Below are 16867 nucleotides of genomic sequence, written 5' to 3' on the forward strand. Positions count from 1 at the left end.
TGGCCTGCACACTGATCTGGGAGCAACCAAAGCTTTTCTGCCCAAAATCTACTAGCAGTGGAATTCCCTCTCTACAACCGCCTCCAGAAGGCCACACCCCAGGACTGTGCCCAGGACTGAGGTTCAGATCAGCTGCTCAATTCCCCCAGGGCCTTTAGGCTGAGAGCTTCACAAATGGATGCTGCTGCTGCCTACCACTGCTGCTGGTGCTGCTGCTGCCACCTGGGGCCAGGACTGCTCCCTCTTCACTGAGGTAAAAAAGCACTGATCTTTGAAGCTGCCTTTGGCATTTGTAGGTTGAGGCATCTGAGAATCTCTACTACTGCTGGGGATTCCACCTCTGAGGTCTGTTAAGGTTCTGTTCCAGTGCCCTGAGGTTAAGGTTGGGCTGGACTGTGCTCTGCTCCATGCCCATGTGATAGACCTTTCCTGTTGGCCTTCCAGGCCACCTTGGGTTGGAAATCTCTTTCACTCTGTTGTTCTGTGGCTTTTGCTGTTGTAGAATTTTTTTACAGGAATTTTATAGGCTGTGGGGGATGAGCTAGAGTATGTGCATCTTTGTACTCTACCATTTTCAATTCTTGTATATTCTAACTTCACAACATACCTCATATATATTTCTTTCTCTCCAATCATGCAGTTACAGCCCTAGTTGAAGGCCCCATTACTTCTCACCTAGACTATTACAATAACTTTCTAATTGGTATGCATGTATCCATTTATTTCCCTTAAGAATTCTGCTGCTAGATCTGTGGTTACCAAACTTTTTTGATCATGTATCCCTATCAGTTAAAAAAATAAGCATATGCCCCCACTACATGGATATTTATTTATTTATAAATTATATATAAAAATAAATAATTTATAAATTTATAAATAAAATAAATACACATATTAGTGTACTGATAATTGTATGTTTATATTTAATATATCCATTTAGTAGTTATTAATGTATTACTAATAATTTTTAATTATGACATATTATTTAAGATAATATATTATGTATTGTAATGATATTAACCATTAATATTTATATGCTACATTATATTTTGTATTTGATATAGCTTACTGAAAATAGGTATTTTTAAAATATGGGACAAATATGAAATCATTTAATCAATGAACATTTATTAAGCACTGCCAGGCACTATAGAAATTGCTGGCTATCTTAGAATAAATAGGGAACCATTGGAGTTTATTGAGTAGTGGAATAACATGGAAAAACCTATGTTTTAATAAAAGCATGTTAGCATTGGAAAGTGGCAAGAGGTAAAATGAATAGAGAAAATGGTACAGATTTTATGAGGTAGAAATAAAATGACAAGATTAGGTATCTGATTGAACATGAACAAAGAGAAGGAGAGGATGATACTGAGGTTTTAAACCTGGGTGCCTAGAAGGATGGTAAGTCTGGTAGAGGTGTGAGTTTGAGGAGAAAATTAATGTAATGAAATTTGCAGTGGAGATAACAACCTGAGGCAACTAGGTGGCACAGCTGATAAAGCATTAGTCTAGAAGTCAGAATACCTGCATTTAAAACCAGGCTTAGTCACTTAATACCTGTCTGATGCTAGGCAAGTCACAACTTCTGCCTGCTTTAATTTTTTCACTGGTATTGGGAATAATAATAGATCTACCTCCCAGGGTTGTTGTGAAGATCAAATGAGGTATAATATGTATAAAGCACTTAACCTAGGGTCTGACACACTATAGGAACTTAATAAATGCTTATTATCTTCCCTTCTCTAGCTCATCCTATAGAACTATGTCTGTCTTGCCCAAAATAAAAAGGAGACAATAGGGATATTACTCACCAACCACAGCTCTGAAATACAGATTCTGCTTCCACAATGTGTCTGCTAAAATCTTGAGATGACTTAGAGTATAAATACTAGGTATGTGGAGGAATAGGAAAAATATTCCCAACGTCACCTGTTCAGTGATGCTATGGGTAACTGAGTAGCAGTTGGGTTGTAAGTGCTCAGACAGAGCACATTTGGAGGGCGGAGGTTGTTGCATAATAAGGTAGGTAGTTGAACTATAGATAAGCCTCACAATTGCCTGTTGTGGGGATGGCTGGATTTAACTCATCTTCCCCTCCTCTGATTGGTTGCTCATACACTTTTTGGGGTCAGGCTGTGATTTTTGTTCATATAATCATCATTACTTTTCTGCATACTTTTTTTAACCCCAATAAAATTTGAGCTCTTCAAAGGCAAGTATAGTTTATTTTTTCTTTTGTCTTTGTAATTTCAAAGTATTACATAGTGTCTGGTATGCGGGAGGTACTTAATAGATGCTTGTTGAATAAATAAACCCTGGTTACAGCTCTGGGTAGAAGGTTTAGTCACAAGGTAAAGTCAAATGCAAAGAATTATTTCAAATAATCACTTGTACAACCCCCAAACTGATACAATATAGGAAAAAAATGGAAATTTCTTCCATCAAAAGTAATTTAGATACCCTGTTCAACTAAATGCTTTCCCCATAGTATTGTATTTTAACCAATTTCAACAATCAATTGCGAATAATGCTTTTGTTAGAATTTATAATTTTTCAATTTTCTTGCTCTTGAAATATTCTCTTTCTTGCCTACTTGCCAAAATAGGAGTGAAGTGGACAGGAAGGAAATATGGATAAATGAATAGATGTGAAATGAATGAAAAATGAATGAAGATTTGCTAAGTGTTTATTAGATGCAAAGCATGATGGTAAAAGCTAGAGATAACAAACAAAAAAGCAAAAACAGTGATCACAGACAGCTTCTATTTTGAAAGAAGACCATAACACACATAGGGGACTGACAGATAAGGGGGGACATTTTTTGTCCAGAAAGTTACAGGCATAGTGAGTGGTGTCATAGGACTATCACTCAGTACCTCCCTTCTAGTAACAACGAGAATTGATTTCATCATGATACCAGAAATAGAGAGTAAGAGCCTGAGGGTGGAGAGGGAAGGTATGTATGTAGCATCAGTACAACCAGTGAGAAGATTGACAAGAGGTAGGGCATGAAGTATAACATAGCTGTTCTGTCTCTGGAAGAATGGACCAGGGAAGGTACTTCCTATTCAGGATAACAAAGTTCCAGAATTGAAATACTAGAAATGAAGAGGTTAGAAACAAATTTTCAGGGAAAGTGGTGCAAGTAAAATACTTCTGTAGTCTATCACATTTCTTGGATTTGGCTTGCATAACTCAAATTTGATGTTGAAATTTAAATGAGGTCATTCTTTCCCAATGTCAAATCAGAGAGTTGCAAAAATGTATATTGAAATACCAATACCTTTTTACCCCCCATTCCACTGAAAACAAAGCATGATCAATCTGACTGGCTAGTTTTCCATAGTGATCTTTCTGGTTGCATAGTAAACCCTGAGAACAGAAGCTACTATAGCTTTAGAAATCTTGCATATCTTATTCAGGAAATTTTAATTTAAAATACCAGTATAATAGGATCACAGGACTTGAAGCTAAAAGGAAACATTAAGATCATATGTATATTAAAAAAAAAATTTTGTGCCTGTCAATTAGATATTTTCATGGAATGTAATGAAACTCTTTCAGGCTAGCAAATTCTTCACCTAAACTCCTATTTCTTTTAATATCTTTTTCAAGCAAAGAAATACAGACAGTATTTCATATTTTGTGTTAAGAAAAATCATTCCTGAAGTATCTCTGTTGGGAAAGAGTTTGTATAAAGGAAATGTAGGTGGCACTACAAGCTTGCATTATATTCCCAGATGTATTATATCTGAGAAAAATGAGTAGTTATTTTTCTGGTATAGGTGACCCCTCTGGTTTTATGATTATATAATTTTTTTGTTATTAGAACAAAGTAGCATAGTTCAACTTGATATTTTTACATTTTCAGTATTAATTGTATTTATTTTTCTTGTTTAGTTCTTTCAGTTGCATCTGACACTTCATGACCCCCTTTGGGGTTTTCCTGGCAGAGTTACTGGAGAGGTTTGCCATTTCCTTCTCCAGCTCATTTAATAAATGAGGAAACTGAGACTAATAGGGTTAAGTGACTTGCCCAAGGTCATATAGCTAGTAAGTGTCTGAAACTAGATTTGAATTCAGGAAGATGAATCTTCCTGACTCCAGGCCCTGCACTTTATTCACTGTACCATCTAACTGCCATCAATTTTGCCTATGGTGAACTCCATAAAATATTTTGCAGTATATATGTCTCCATGTTCTGATTCCTGTTAATTACTATAATGTTTTAACGACAATTTCTGTGACATTTTATATTGAAAGACTCATGAAAATATTCACTCTTGAGTATAATAAAACTTTCCATCTTTATTCAAAGAGGGGGGGTTATAGAGTTTGAGCTAGAAAGGGACCATAGAGTTCATTTATTCCAAACCTCCCTCATTTTACAGATCAGGAAAATGAGTCCCTGAGAAATGATAGGACTGCAGATCCAAAGATCAAGAGACTTTAGAGGACATCTTCATCCTACAGATAAAGAAAATGAACATTAGAGAAAGGGAGTGACTGAGACAGGTCTTCCTATTAGAAAACCAGTATATCACAACTATGTCACAAAATCACTTCCAGGGAGCTATCCAGGGTACTGCACTCCTTTAATCAAGACAAGGGTGGGGAATCTGCAATGTTGAGTTTACATGTGGTGGCCCTCTAGGTCCTCAAGTGCAGCCCTTTGACTGAATCTATACTTCACAGAACAAATCTTCTTAATATAAGGATTTAGATTCTAAGATCTTTCTAATTAGACCCAAGCACTATTCCTCTGGGTCTCATCAATTACTTCCAAGTGCAAGAGTCTTGAACTTCTTGACTTGGACTGTCTCAACTGCTAGTCATCTATCCAATTTGAGCTAGTTGACTTATTCCTTCTGCCTGCTTTAGTCATATAGTCAATTGGAAAATGATTAAAAATTGACTCTCTAAATTAAAAAAAAATATATGTAGGACACATTTTAAATTTAATATGCATTATTACACATTTCTCCATCTTTTTTTAAAACCTAGACAATAAAAAGAATAAATCAAACCTTGATTTTCAGATTGTACCAATTTCTGGGATATAAATACTTATATTAAAAAAAATTAACAATTGATCCTCGTGGGCAATTGAAGCTGGCTAGCAATCTAGTTCCTTCATCTTGTTCTAAATAGAGTAATGATTTCAAAGTATGATAAAATGAGAGAATGTGGTAATTTGATATAATTTTACCCGTAGGCTATGTTTAATTAATTGTTTCTAGTCTTGTTAAGATTATAGGCTCATAGATTCAAAGCTACAAGGGACCTTAGGTATGTACTCTCTCCTCAACTATCCATAGCCACATTCAAAATTCAACTCCAGTACTGCATGGTATAGGAAGCCTAGTCTGATTTCCCGCAGCTGCTAGTGCCTAGTCATAGAAATGGCTTTGTATATATTTTATATTTAATTTTCTATGTACATGTTGCTCTTCTTCCCATAGAATGTAAGCTCTTTAAAGTCATTGATTTTCTTTTGTCTATTTATCTCCAATGCCAGGCACATGCTTAACAATATTGTTAAATAAAATTGAATCTAATCTGTCTCATTTTAAAGTTGTGGGAAAGAAGTCTCAGAAAGACAGTGACTTGCTTAAAGTCAAAAGGCCATACCTTGGGTTGAAAAAGAAATTCTCAGTATTCCAAATCCAGTGCTTTTTTTGTACTTTTAACAATTGTATTTAGAAACTTGTTTTTTCAGATTACTCTGTTTTCCCATTGACTCCTCTCCAACCTATAGAAATTACTTTCTTAACACATCACTATAGTCTAACAAAAATAGATAACCAAAAAGAAAGGTTTCATTTAAAAGATGGTACATGAGCCACATTTTATAGGAAAAGATACTCTGTGAGGTGGAGTTGAGTAGAGAGTTTTAGGTATGTGTGATGGTCACTGCAAAGACACTGGCAAGGGAAATGGAGGAACACATGAGGAACAGAGCAGAAGCCAGTAAGACTGCAGCAGAATATAGAAGGAGAGAGCAATGTCTAAGAAGGCTGGAAAGTTATGTTGTGAAGAGCTTTAAAAACTAAACAAAAGAATTTATATTTAATCCTAGAGACAATAGAAAGCCACTAGAGTGGATTGAGCAGGGAAACCATGATTAGATTTGTGGATAAGAAAACTACTATGGCAGCAGCATGTAGGATGGACTAAAGTGGTAAGAAATTTGGGATAAAGAGAGCAATTAAGAGGTCATTGCAATAATCTAAGTGAAGAGTGATGGAAGCCTGATAAAAGGCAATAACCGTGTGAGTGGAGAGACAAGATTAGAGAGGAGTGATATTTTTAATGTAAAATTGGCAATACAAATAAAAGTGAAAACAAGGTACTTTGGGGAAGGTGGGGAAAGATGAAGGGAATATGTATGTATATAGTGCCTTCAGTGTGCCAGGAATTATACTAAGCACAGTTGAGGGGAATGAGGCAGGTCTTCATTAATAGGTGGTGCTTAAGCTAAATCTGGAAGGAAAAGATAGATTTCAACAAGTGGAAGGGAGGGGAAAAGTACATTCCAGGCATGGGGAAAGTCAGTGCAAAGGCACAGAAATGTGTAATATCTGTGGAACAGTGCCAGCATAGCTGTTCCAGAGTGAGGGGAGCTGAGTAATATGTAAGAAAATAAGATTAGAAAGGTAGGAAGGGATTAGATTACAAGGAGATTTAAATGTCAAACAGAGAAGTTTATATTTGATCCTAGAGGCAATAGGGAACCACTGTAGTTTGTTGAGTAAGAAGGTTATGTGATTAGACATGCGCCTTAGGAAAAAATCACTTTGGCAACTGTATGGAGAATGGATTGGAGTGGGGTGAGACTTGAGGCAGGAAGATGAAATAGGATATTGAAATAGTGTGGGCAGAAGGAATGAGAGATTGAACTATGCTCTCCATGTGAGTAAGGAAGAGGGGATGTATAAGAAAGATGTTCTGGAGATTGAAATGACCAAATTTGTCAGCTGAATGTTATGTGGGATGAGAAAGAGAGTGAAGAGGTGAGGAATTGTGTTACATCAAGTTTGCAAACCTGATGCTGAGAAGGCTGATAGCATCCTTGACAGTGATAAAGAAACTCAGAAGATGAGTGGGTTTGGAGGAAAATATAATGAATTTTGTTTTGGACATATTGAGTTTGAGATGCCAAAGGGGGAGTTAGTCATAAATGTCCAAAAAATGCTTGGTTATGTGGTATTGAGCTCAGGAGAGAGAAAAGCAAGGATTGTATATATAGATCTGGGAGTCATCTGCATGAATATGGTAATTAAATCTATAAAAGCTGTTAAAGTTGGTAAGAAAGAATACAGAGAGAAAAGAGGGCACTAAGGTAGAAAGAGACTAGTCAAGAATGGGGAGGATGGGAGGAGTATCACTGTATACTGATAGTGATTTACTGAATAATATTGTGTTTTATAATTGAAACTTCTTCCTTCTTTCCTCTGCTGATAGCACATAAAATACTCAGCAGAAAAGGCAGGTAGTACAAGCTCATTGAGAGGGGTTGATATCTTATGACTCTTTGTACTTTCAGATCCTCCCAAGGTGCCCAATGCCAAGTTGATAGCAATAAATATTTTTTTGTGTATATGTTGGTGACTACAATGATTGTCACTGTCTCATTATCTCTCTGAGATAGCATAGAATCACCTCATCCTTTTAAAATGGAAAATCATTCATGAATAATCTCTGTTTATTTTACAAACAGATGAGATAATTTTAGTTTATGGTTTCTTATGAACATTATATATTAGTTGCCATTTACAAATGATACATTGGGATATAACGAATATGTCTGAACTGTGTCACAGGTCTTGTATTTCACAGTAAGAAACTAAAATCTGTATGGATAAGGGAAGAATTGCGGAACAAAGAAGATATGGAGAGAATTACACATATATCACATACAAAATGTGAAATAGATAATTTTGATTATATAAAGTTTAAAAACTTTTTGCACAAACAAAACCAATGCAACCAAAATTATAAGAAAAGCAGAAAACTTGAGAAAATTTTTTTGCAACAAGTGTCTCTGAGAAAGGCCTCAATTTCTCAACTATACAGAGAAATGAATCAAATTTATAAAAATACAAATTATTCCTCAGTTTATAAATGGTCAAAATATATGAACAGGTAGTTTTCAGACAAATAAATCAAAGCTATCTATAATCATATGAAAAAATGCTCTAAATCACTATCGATCAGAAAAATGCAAATTAAAACAAATCTGAGGAACCACCTCACACCTGTCAGAGCAGTTATTATGACAAAAACGGAAAATTTTGGATGTTGGAAGGGATGTGGGAAAACTGGGACACATGTACTGTTGTTGCAGTTATCAAGTGATACAAACATTCTGCAGACCAATTTGGAGCTATGCTTAAGGGGTATAAAACTGTGCATACCCTTTGATCCAGCAACACCACTGTTGAACCCAAAGACATCCAAAAAATGGGAAAAGGACCTATTTGTACAAAAATAATTATAGTAGCACTTTATCTGGTGGCTAATAATTGCAAATCAAATTGGGGAATGTCTGTGCATGATTGTAGTGGAATATTCTTATTCTATAAAAAATGACAAGCAGGATGATTTCAGAAAAACATAGAAAGACTTAAGTGAACTGATGCATAGTGAAGTGAACAGAACCAGTAAAATGTTGTACACAGTGACAGCAATATTGTTTGATGAGGAATTGTGAATGACTTAGCTAACAATGATCCAAGACAATCCCAAAAGACCATGATGAAACATGCCATCCATCTCCAGAGAAAGAACTGGTATTGATTGAATGCAGACTGAAGCATGCTATTTTCACTTTCTTTCATTTGAGTCTTGTTATACAAAATAACTAATATGAAAGTGATTTACATAATTGAAGATGTATAACCTACATCTGATTGGTTCCTATTTCAAGGAGGGCAAGAGAGGAAGGGAGGGATAGAATTTGGAACTCAAAACTTTAAATAAAAATGCTAAAAAACATAAAGTTCATTAGGAACAACAATAAAAAAAGAACCTATAATCTGTCAAGCATTCATATGCTAATATCTGTGATCAAAGGATAAACCTAAGATAATATATATGTCTGTTGTTCTTCCTTGCTGTGATAAACAATAATATTTGGACCTTACAGCTTCAACGCACATATAAAATATTAACAAAACTTCTTTTCTTTAAATATTTAAATAAATATTGATGGCATATATTAATTTTTGATGCCATATGGAAGCCAAATTTTCACTGGGAAAGAAAATCTGATAATTAAGTTAATTATCTGAATATTTTGGCTTAAAGCTTTATCCAGATAACCCTAAATTTATTTTATTCTAACTGTACAGATGTATAGATAAAATTGAATAATGTTATAAATAGTATAGCTAAAGACCAAGCTGGGACTAATGTACATAAAAGAGAAATATCCATAGTAATAGGAAAACAATAAATAATGGCCCTGTTTATAATTTTATTGTGAAGAATAATCACTATTTCGCTCAAGAACCTTGGCCTTCCTGGGAACTTTCATTCTGCAAAAATATTGACTGAAGGTGGGTCTTGCTTAAATAGTATGTAATTCCTACACCCTTGTGAAATTCAAGGAAGGAAACATTATTGTGAGTAAATGATGATGGTAATAAAGTTAGGAGACTTCTTTTTGAGTTAACATTGTTAGATGACAATTAATAAACATGACCTTAATCAATCAATTTGCTATTGCTCCCTGTTTACAATTTCTATTCAAGTCATTAGCTATAACATATACAGGAGAGCAAAAATTCTCCAAGACACATATGAACTATCTCATCAGTAGATTTTATAGAAAGTTTTCATAATCCTTTTTCTTACATTAGAAAAAACAGCATTAATGCCGCCAATTTGAAAGAGTACAGCATGGGATTTTCAGTACAGGAACATGCCATGTGTATAAAGGAAAATTTTATCATGATATTTTCAGATAAGCATTTTCTATAACTCCCTATTGCCTGTATATAAAATATGAAATGTAAAAATAAGGTAGAAGACAAGGATAAGCTATCAGCATATGGGAAAAAAAGACAACAAAACTTTCAAATAATTGGATATATCTTAAAGTGGAATGGGCTACTTTGGAAGGTCTTTCCCTTGCTAGAGATTTTTAAGTTAAGGCTGGATGGCCACTTGTCAGAATTATCATAGAAGGGATGGAAAATTTGGAGTGTGGATTGTCTGGTTGTTGCCCTTTGTTCTTGAAAAGGACCAAAATCACATCACCGTATTGAAGTCAAGGTACGGTGTGTCTGACTGGGGCTGATCAGATCAATGTGCACTTGGAACTCTCTACCACAGGTCAGTCACAAATACTTGGTATGAACATTTGGAGAGGAGATGTCTCTAAATTTGCATATCATTTGTATAGGTTGGACTAGATGGTTTTGAGGGCCCTTCCAATTGTGAAATTCTGTGTAATTTTGCAATTATAAAATATAATTATCCTTTTTCTTGGTGTTTTTTTCCTTTGATTTCTCTGTAGCATTTTGACACTACTGAATATAACTTCTTTCTGGCTATTTTAATTGCTTTTGGTTTCTGGGTTCTCTACTCTGGCTGTTCATTTTCTTCATTAGCTTCTGTATCTCCTTTGATTCCACCTTAAAGCACAGGTTTCTTAAGTCCTCTGTTCTTTTCTCTATGTACTTTTTCTTTAATGATCTAACCATTCTCATGGCTTCAAGTATTGACTCTGTGGAGCTAATTCGCATATATGCCTTCAGCCCTGAATGCTTCTTTTAAGCCCCGACTCATATTTTCAGTGTTTACTGGATAACTCCAAGGTTTCCCATGGCACCTTAAATGGCAGGATGATGCAGAAGTGTTAGTGTGATTGATGTGGAGAAGAATTAGACTATGACTCAGTAGAGATTTTGATTAGGATTCTGTCTCTGGCACTTACTAGTTTGGTGATCCTTGGCAAGTCAGTTAACCTTTCTGAGCCTTGGTTTTCTCATTTCTAGAATAAGGATAATAATTTACGTGACAGAATTTATGAGAATTAATGGAAAAAATGTATGTAAAAGCACTTTGTAAACCTCCAGGAAGTGTTTTATAAATGTCAGTTATTAAAATATCCAAAACTGAGCTTCCTATGTTCTTCCCAAACCTGTTTCTTCTTGATTTCTTTTAATAGCACCACAATTTGATTGGTCCCTCATGCTCCTAACCTTGGAGTCAGCAGAATTAATCAGGATCAAGTTGTCTTTCTAATTCTTTGAAAATTATTTGCAGATCTAGCACTAGAGATGGTTAAGATAACTAGGTAGCACAATGAATAGAACCCTGGATCTGGAGTCAAGAAGACCTGAGTTCAAATCCAGTCTCATACATGTGATAGCTGTGGGATGCTGGGGAAGTCACTTAACCTATTTCTACCCCAGTTTCTACATCTGTAAATTGGGATATTATAACACCTACCTCCCAGGGTTTGTTATATTATTAATATAACATTAATTATTAATTATTATATTATATATAGTAATTATATAATAATTATATTAATTAATTAATATTACATTAATACTAATAATATTAGTAAAGCACTTTGTAAAGTGTTCAAAATGCTGTATAAATGTGATGATGATGATGATGATGATGATGATAGGTGATTGTCAAGAACTCAACAAATAGAAGGGTCTGTTGAAGAATTTTTAATATTCCTGTTAATAAATATTCCTTTTAACACCAGAAAATTCCCCTCTCCATGTAAATATTTGTTTTATGATTTATCAGTCTAGTTGCCTATCTCATGGTTGAGACTCAAGACCTCTAAGGGAACCATTTTCGAATATAGATGAGTCAAAACCCCAAACTTTGTCTAGGTTGAACAAATGTCCCATCCAGCCTTTATATCTCTGTCTACTTCCCCAGCTTCTAATTTAAGTTCTGCCCATTTTACCTATGGAACATTTCTTCTATCTATCCCCTGCCATTTTTTTTTCCCATTCCCACTGCTACCACTTTAATGAAGAATTCCATTTCCTCTATCCTGGACCATTTACAGTAGCCTCCTAACTATTTCTCTATCTTGAGTCTTTCCAATTCCACTCTCTCCTATCAAATAAACTTTCCTTATCCACAGCTATGATCCCATCATTTTTTATACAAAGCAGTGTTCACTCTTCTTTGCTCAAAATCCTCTGGCACAGTTTGTATAAATTCATAGAATCTTAGATGTAGGGCAAGTAGGGGTTTTAGAGGTCAACTAGATCAATTACTGATATAGAGCTTCTGGAAGGGTGTGTCATGAGTTTCCCTATAGGTGCCATGAATTGTATGGAGTTTACACTTGAACATACAATACATGCTAGACTATCACAACACTAGAGTAGCATGTCATGATTCTACAAGAAAAAAATACTACTTTGCCAAGGGCAGAAAAAAGATTGACAAACAGTGGAATAGCCTAAATTCCTAAGTTTGATATTGAAAAGCTTCCACAATCAGTATGCATATCTTATCTCTGATTTTAAATAGTTTTTTGGGGGTGGGGGGTGGGAGATGTCTATTATTTCTCCAGGCCTGATAAACATTGAATGAGTTTTGTTAAATGTGGACTGAATGAAAAATTCCTACTCTACGTTTTCAAGGAAAATAAAAACCTCAGTCTAGGGCTAAAGTTAATGCTACCTTTCTTTTTGATAAATACTAAACTGGTAAAAGACATGTCTTTCTAATTCTTAGAAAAAATGTGAAAAAAAAATTGGAGTGGAAAATTTAGAATAAAGACTGGACATTCCTTTATTTTAAGTAAATGTTCTGCCATGGAGGAAACAAAAAGAGGACTTTAATTACAATGTAAGGAAGTGGTAATTCACTCCATGGAACACTAATGATCTGAAGGAGTTAGTGTAGGATTCAAAATTGCCTACTTGTTTCAGCTGACTTATTGCAGTTCTCAGGTCAGTGATTTTGTCTGTGTGAATGATTTGGGTTACAGCTTTCTTTGAACATTTGTCCCTTACAGAGAGGAAGAACAGTAGGATCATTATATCATTAAGACATTGGCAATATGTTCCTAATAGATAAAGATGAGCCCATAGACATCGTCTACAAATGTTTATTATCAATCAATGGAAACAAAGGAGGAAACTTGTTAGGTTAATGATTCTTGTGACCAGATCAATTGGTGCATGAGCATCTTTTAGAGAGCTCCTCCTCTTTCTCCATTATCAATTCCAAAATTAAACAGTAGCTCAAGATTCAGTGATGTCAATCTTTTGTCATTCTGACAGTTTCCTTACTGTTTTCTGTGAAAACAAACAAAAGAGTAGATTAGTTCCTCATCAGGCACACCTTTTCCCCTCTCTTCATATATATAAGTGTGCATCTATAAAAAAATGAAATTTATATTTATTTGTTTATGCACATAAGCAATGTAGAGCCACACGTATGCACAGTATTATATGTTAACACTTTGTGTATACACACACATGTTGTTCATATATGTGTAACTATAATATACATGTTAACACTGTGTATGTACACACACATTATTTACATATGTGTAACTATAATATACATGTTAGCACTATGTGCACACACATTATTCACACATGTACACCACACATGTATACATGTGCATGTACACATATACACATGTGTGTGTATGTATGTAGTTGTTTTATGCATGTGTTTGGGAGGAGCACTGGTGCATTTTGCACTAGATACCTGAGATTAAAGCAGAAGCTCTTGATGACACTAGTACAAAAAAAGCTGGGAGAGAATCAAAAAGGGGGTAAACTATCAGCTGTTATTCTCTTTCCTCTCCCCCAAAGAAGTATATAAAGACATTTAAGAAAGGACTATCCGCTCTATTTACTCACTGAAACTTCTTCGGGCTTTTTAGGTCTGACATTTATTTCCCTACCTAAATTTGCTTATCTCAATCTGTTTTGACTGTTTGTTGATCTTACCTAGGGCAGAGAGGGGAGGCTTAGGGAAGGGAGGTGTTATATCTCCCCCTCCTCTGTCACCTCAGGGTCTGTCACAGGTTTTCTACGAGGCACAGGAATCTGTTCCCATCTTCTTCTGGAAAGTCCCCCTCTCTCCCTCCACCCCCCCCCCCCCCCCCCCCCCGCCCCGTACTTTAACCAAATCCCCAAGAAGCAACTATTACATGCTCTGCAAACATTTGCTCTCCAGCAAACCTCCGGAACAAAACCTTCTTTTAAAAGCTGATGAATATAAATACCATCTTTATCATTTAATTGGACGGAGTATCTTCAGAGAAGTTTCTAAAAGCCTGCAAGAATCACATGAAAAATCTAAAAACCATTTTCCTGATTTATTCTTTAATTCACTTCAGTGACTATATTTAAACAGGAAGACTTTTCCATTCCCAAATGCACACTAGAATTGATCAAATGTGGGAATTAATTGATAATATCACAGGACTACCACAGTCAAACTATATTTTTTTAAAGAGTTGAAAAGCCTCACCATAAAATTAGATTATCTCAGTGCAGCAGTAAGCTTTCTCTTTTCTTTATATCTTGTTCCCTTGACCAGTATGTGGCGCTGTCTCCTGTAAAAAACTTCCTCCCAAATTTGCAGAAGCTTGTCTCCAAAACTGTCTTGGTATTTAAATAGCCTAATGTGTATGGCAATCAGTCTTAAAATATCAAAAATAAAATAAAATCAGCATTTGGTTCCTTTATCAAGACACATTTAAACTACTATTATAGTATTTTATTCTGTAAAATATAATTTTATATGTTAATTAAAAATAAGACAAAAAAATGCAACCATTCAATTGGAACTATGCAGTAAAGGCTAAAAAAGAGTGACCTGTTTTCATACAGTTTGAACCAAATTTTAGGAAACAAGAGGGACAGAAATTTAAAAATGAAGACTCTAGCAATTGAATGAAATCCCATATAAAATTCGTGCATCCTTTTTTAAATTTAGGTCCCATGTTGCTTTTCAGTGTGTTAATAGCTTAATATACATTTAAGTTGATTCATGCCCTCAAAACATATGTTTGCATGCAACCACATATTTTAGTCACTAATGGGGCTTAAAATGCAGATATTAATTCTTCATATTTTAATTGCTTGTTAACACCTGCATATTTACTAAAACATTTTTCCTATCTACGGGATTATGTAATTACGTACAGATTACCCTGGAAATTTATGATTGTTTACTGTAAATTTTTTCTTTCTTTTTGAGTTAGGGTTTGAGTGGTTTCTGCATTTCTTAATCTCCTTGTCAGGGCAAATGTCTTGGTGAGTTCAGTTTTACTAGCACGGAACAGCGAGCCTTTTGTATGTTCATAAACACGGGCCTTATTTGTTGTGTTCAGCAGCTGTTATACTGAAACAGTGAAGTCAACAGAAGTTAACACATAGAAACACTACAAGACTGAGCATGAAAAATAAAAATTCATATTTGAAACTGATGAAGTCTATAAGAAATATCTCTTAAATCTTCACAAATTTTCAAAATTTTGTGATAAGAAATGCAACATTAGAAATTTAGTCTAGGGGATAGATTTTCATACATAATTGAGTAATTGAGTCTGAGTAATTTTGATGGCTCAGCACCTTATATAGAGTCAAAGATATTTGTTGAATATTCAAATGAATGAAAGGATGAATAATGATAAGGGTGTGGTGGTGGTTGGGGAGCTTAAATTTAAGATATGTTTGAAATCATTTCAAGAATTAACGTTTGACAGAATTGGGGAAATAATTGAAAAGACTAAATGAATTTGGCCAACAAAAATTGAAATTATGTTATTTCTCTATTTTAGTATTGTGATTACCTGGCAAACTGAAACACAGACACTTCAATTGAAATATTTTGAGCAAAACCCCAGGAAAAATAGGTAATAGTAAAATTCCTTCTAGATAGTATAAATTGCAAATAGATTTTAAAAATCTCATTTAAGAATAAGAGAGGTAGCATGGTATAACAGATGGTCTCAGAGCCAAGACAAGTGGAGTTCAAGTCCTACCCATTAACTTAAACCTATTGGCTATGAGATTGGCAAGTGACAGTCTCTCAGTACTTGATCTAGGTAATTCTAACATATATATCATGGAGAGTTCCCTGTGCCAGTGAAATCAGAGATCCAACCTGTATTACTATTTAAGAATAGAATTTGCCGGTGTCTAGTTCAACTGTTTCCTAATCCAGGTAGCCAGCACCATAAAACAGAGAAGCACTGTACATTTTTACCAAAAAGGGTTTATTTTTGTTTTGGTGGATGCAGTAAATATGACATACTCAAACTGTTGTAACTAATAACAGTGTGATTAGTAAATGGAGACATTCAACAAATGTAAAAATGTTACAACTATTAACATTGCATGTTCCATCTCTGTGTATATGTGCACATGTATGTATGCAGTATATGTACATGTATATACACACATGTACGTGTACATATATACACACCACACATCAAGGATTTTTGAGAACATTGTGCACAATGTATACATATACATGTGTGTCACGCATGGCATTTATATGTATATATTTACAATTATCAAATGAGTAGTTACTCATGATACATACTGTAAAAAGTAACTACTTGTATGACACTGGCTCATGAAAATCTGGGAAGTAAGTGGTACAAAAATATAGGCCACATTTCTACCCTAAGTAATCTTGTAGAATCTACAAACCTGATACATTTTCATATTTGTTAGATGTTTAAAAGAATCCCAACAACACATTTCTTATTTTCCATTTCTTTCAATGGCTCAATTTCTCTCTAGGTCAGGCTCCCAATTAATTTAATTTTGCTCTGTTTATATGAATACAGGTTATCCCCTGAGGTTAATAAAGGTTATGCATCTAAAATGAAAGCTCT

Source organism: Notamacropus eugenii, chromosome 5 (assembly GCF_028372415.1).
Source record: "Notamacropus eugenii isolate mMacEug1 chromosome 5, mMacEug1.pri_v2, whole genome shotgun sequence".
NCBI lineage: Eukaryota > Metazoa > Chordata > Mammalia > Diprotodontia > Macropodidae > Notamacropus > Notamacropus eugenii.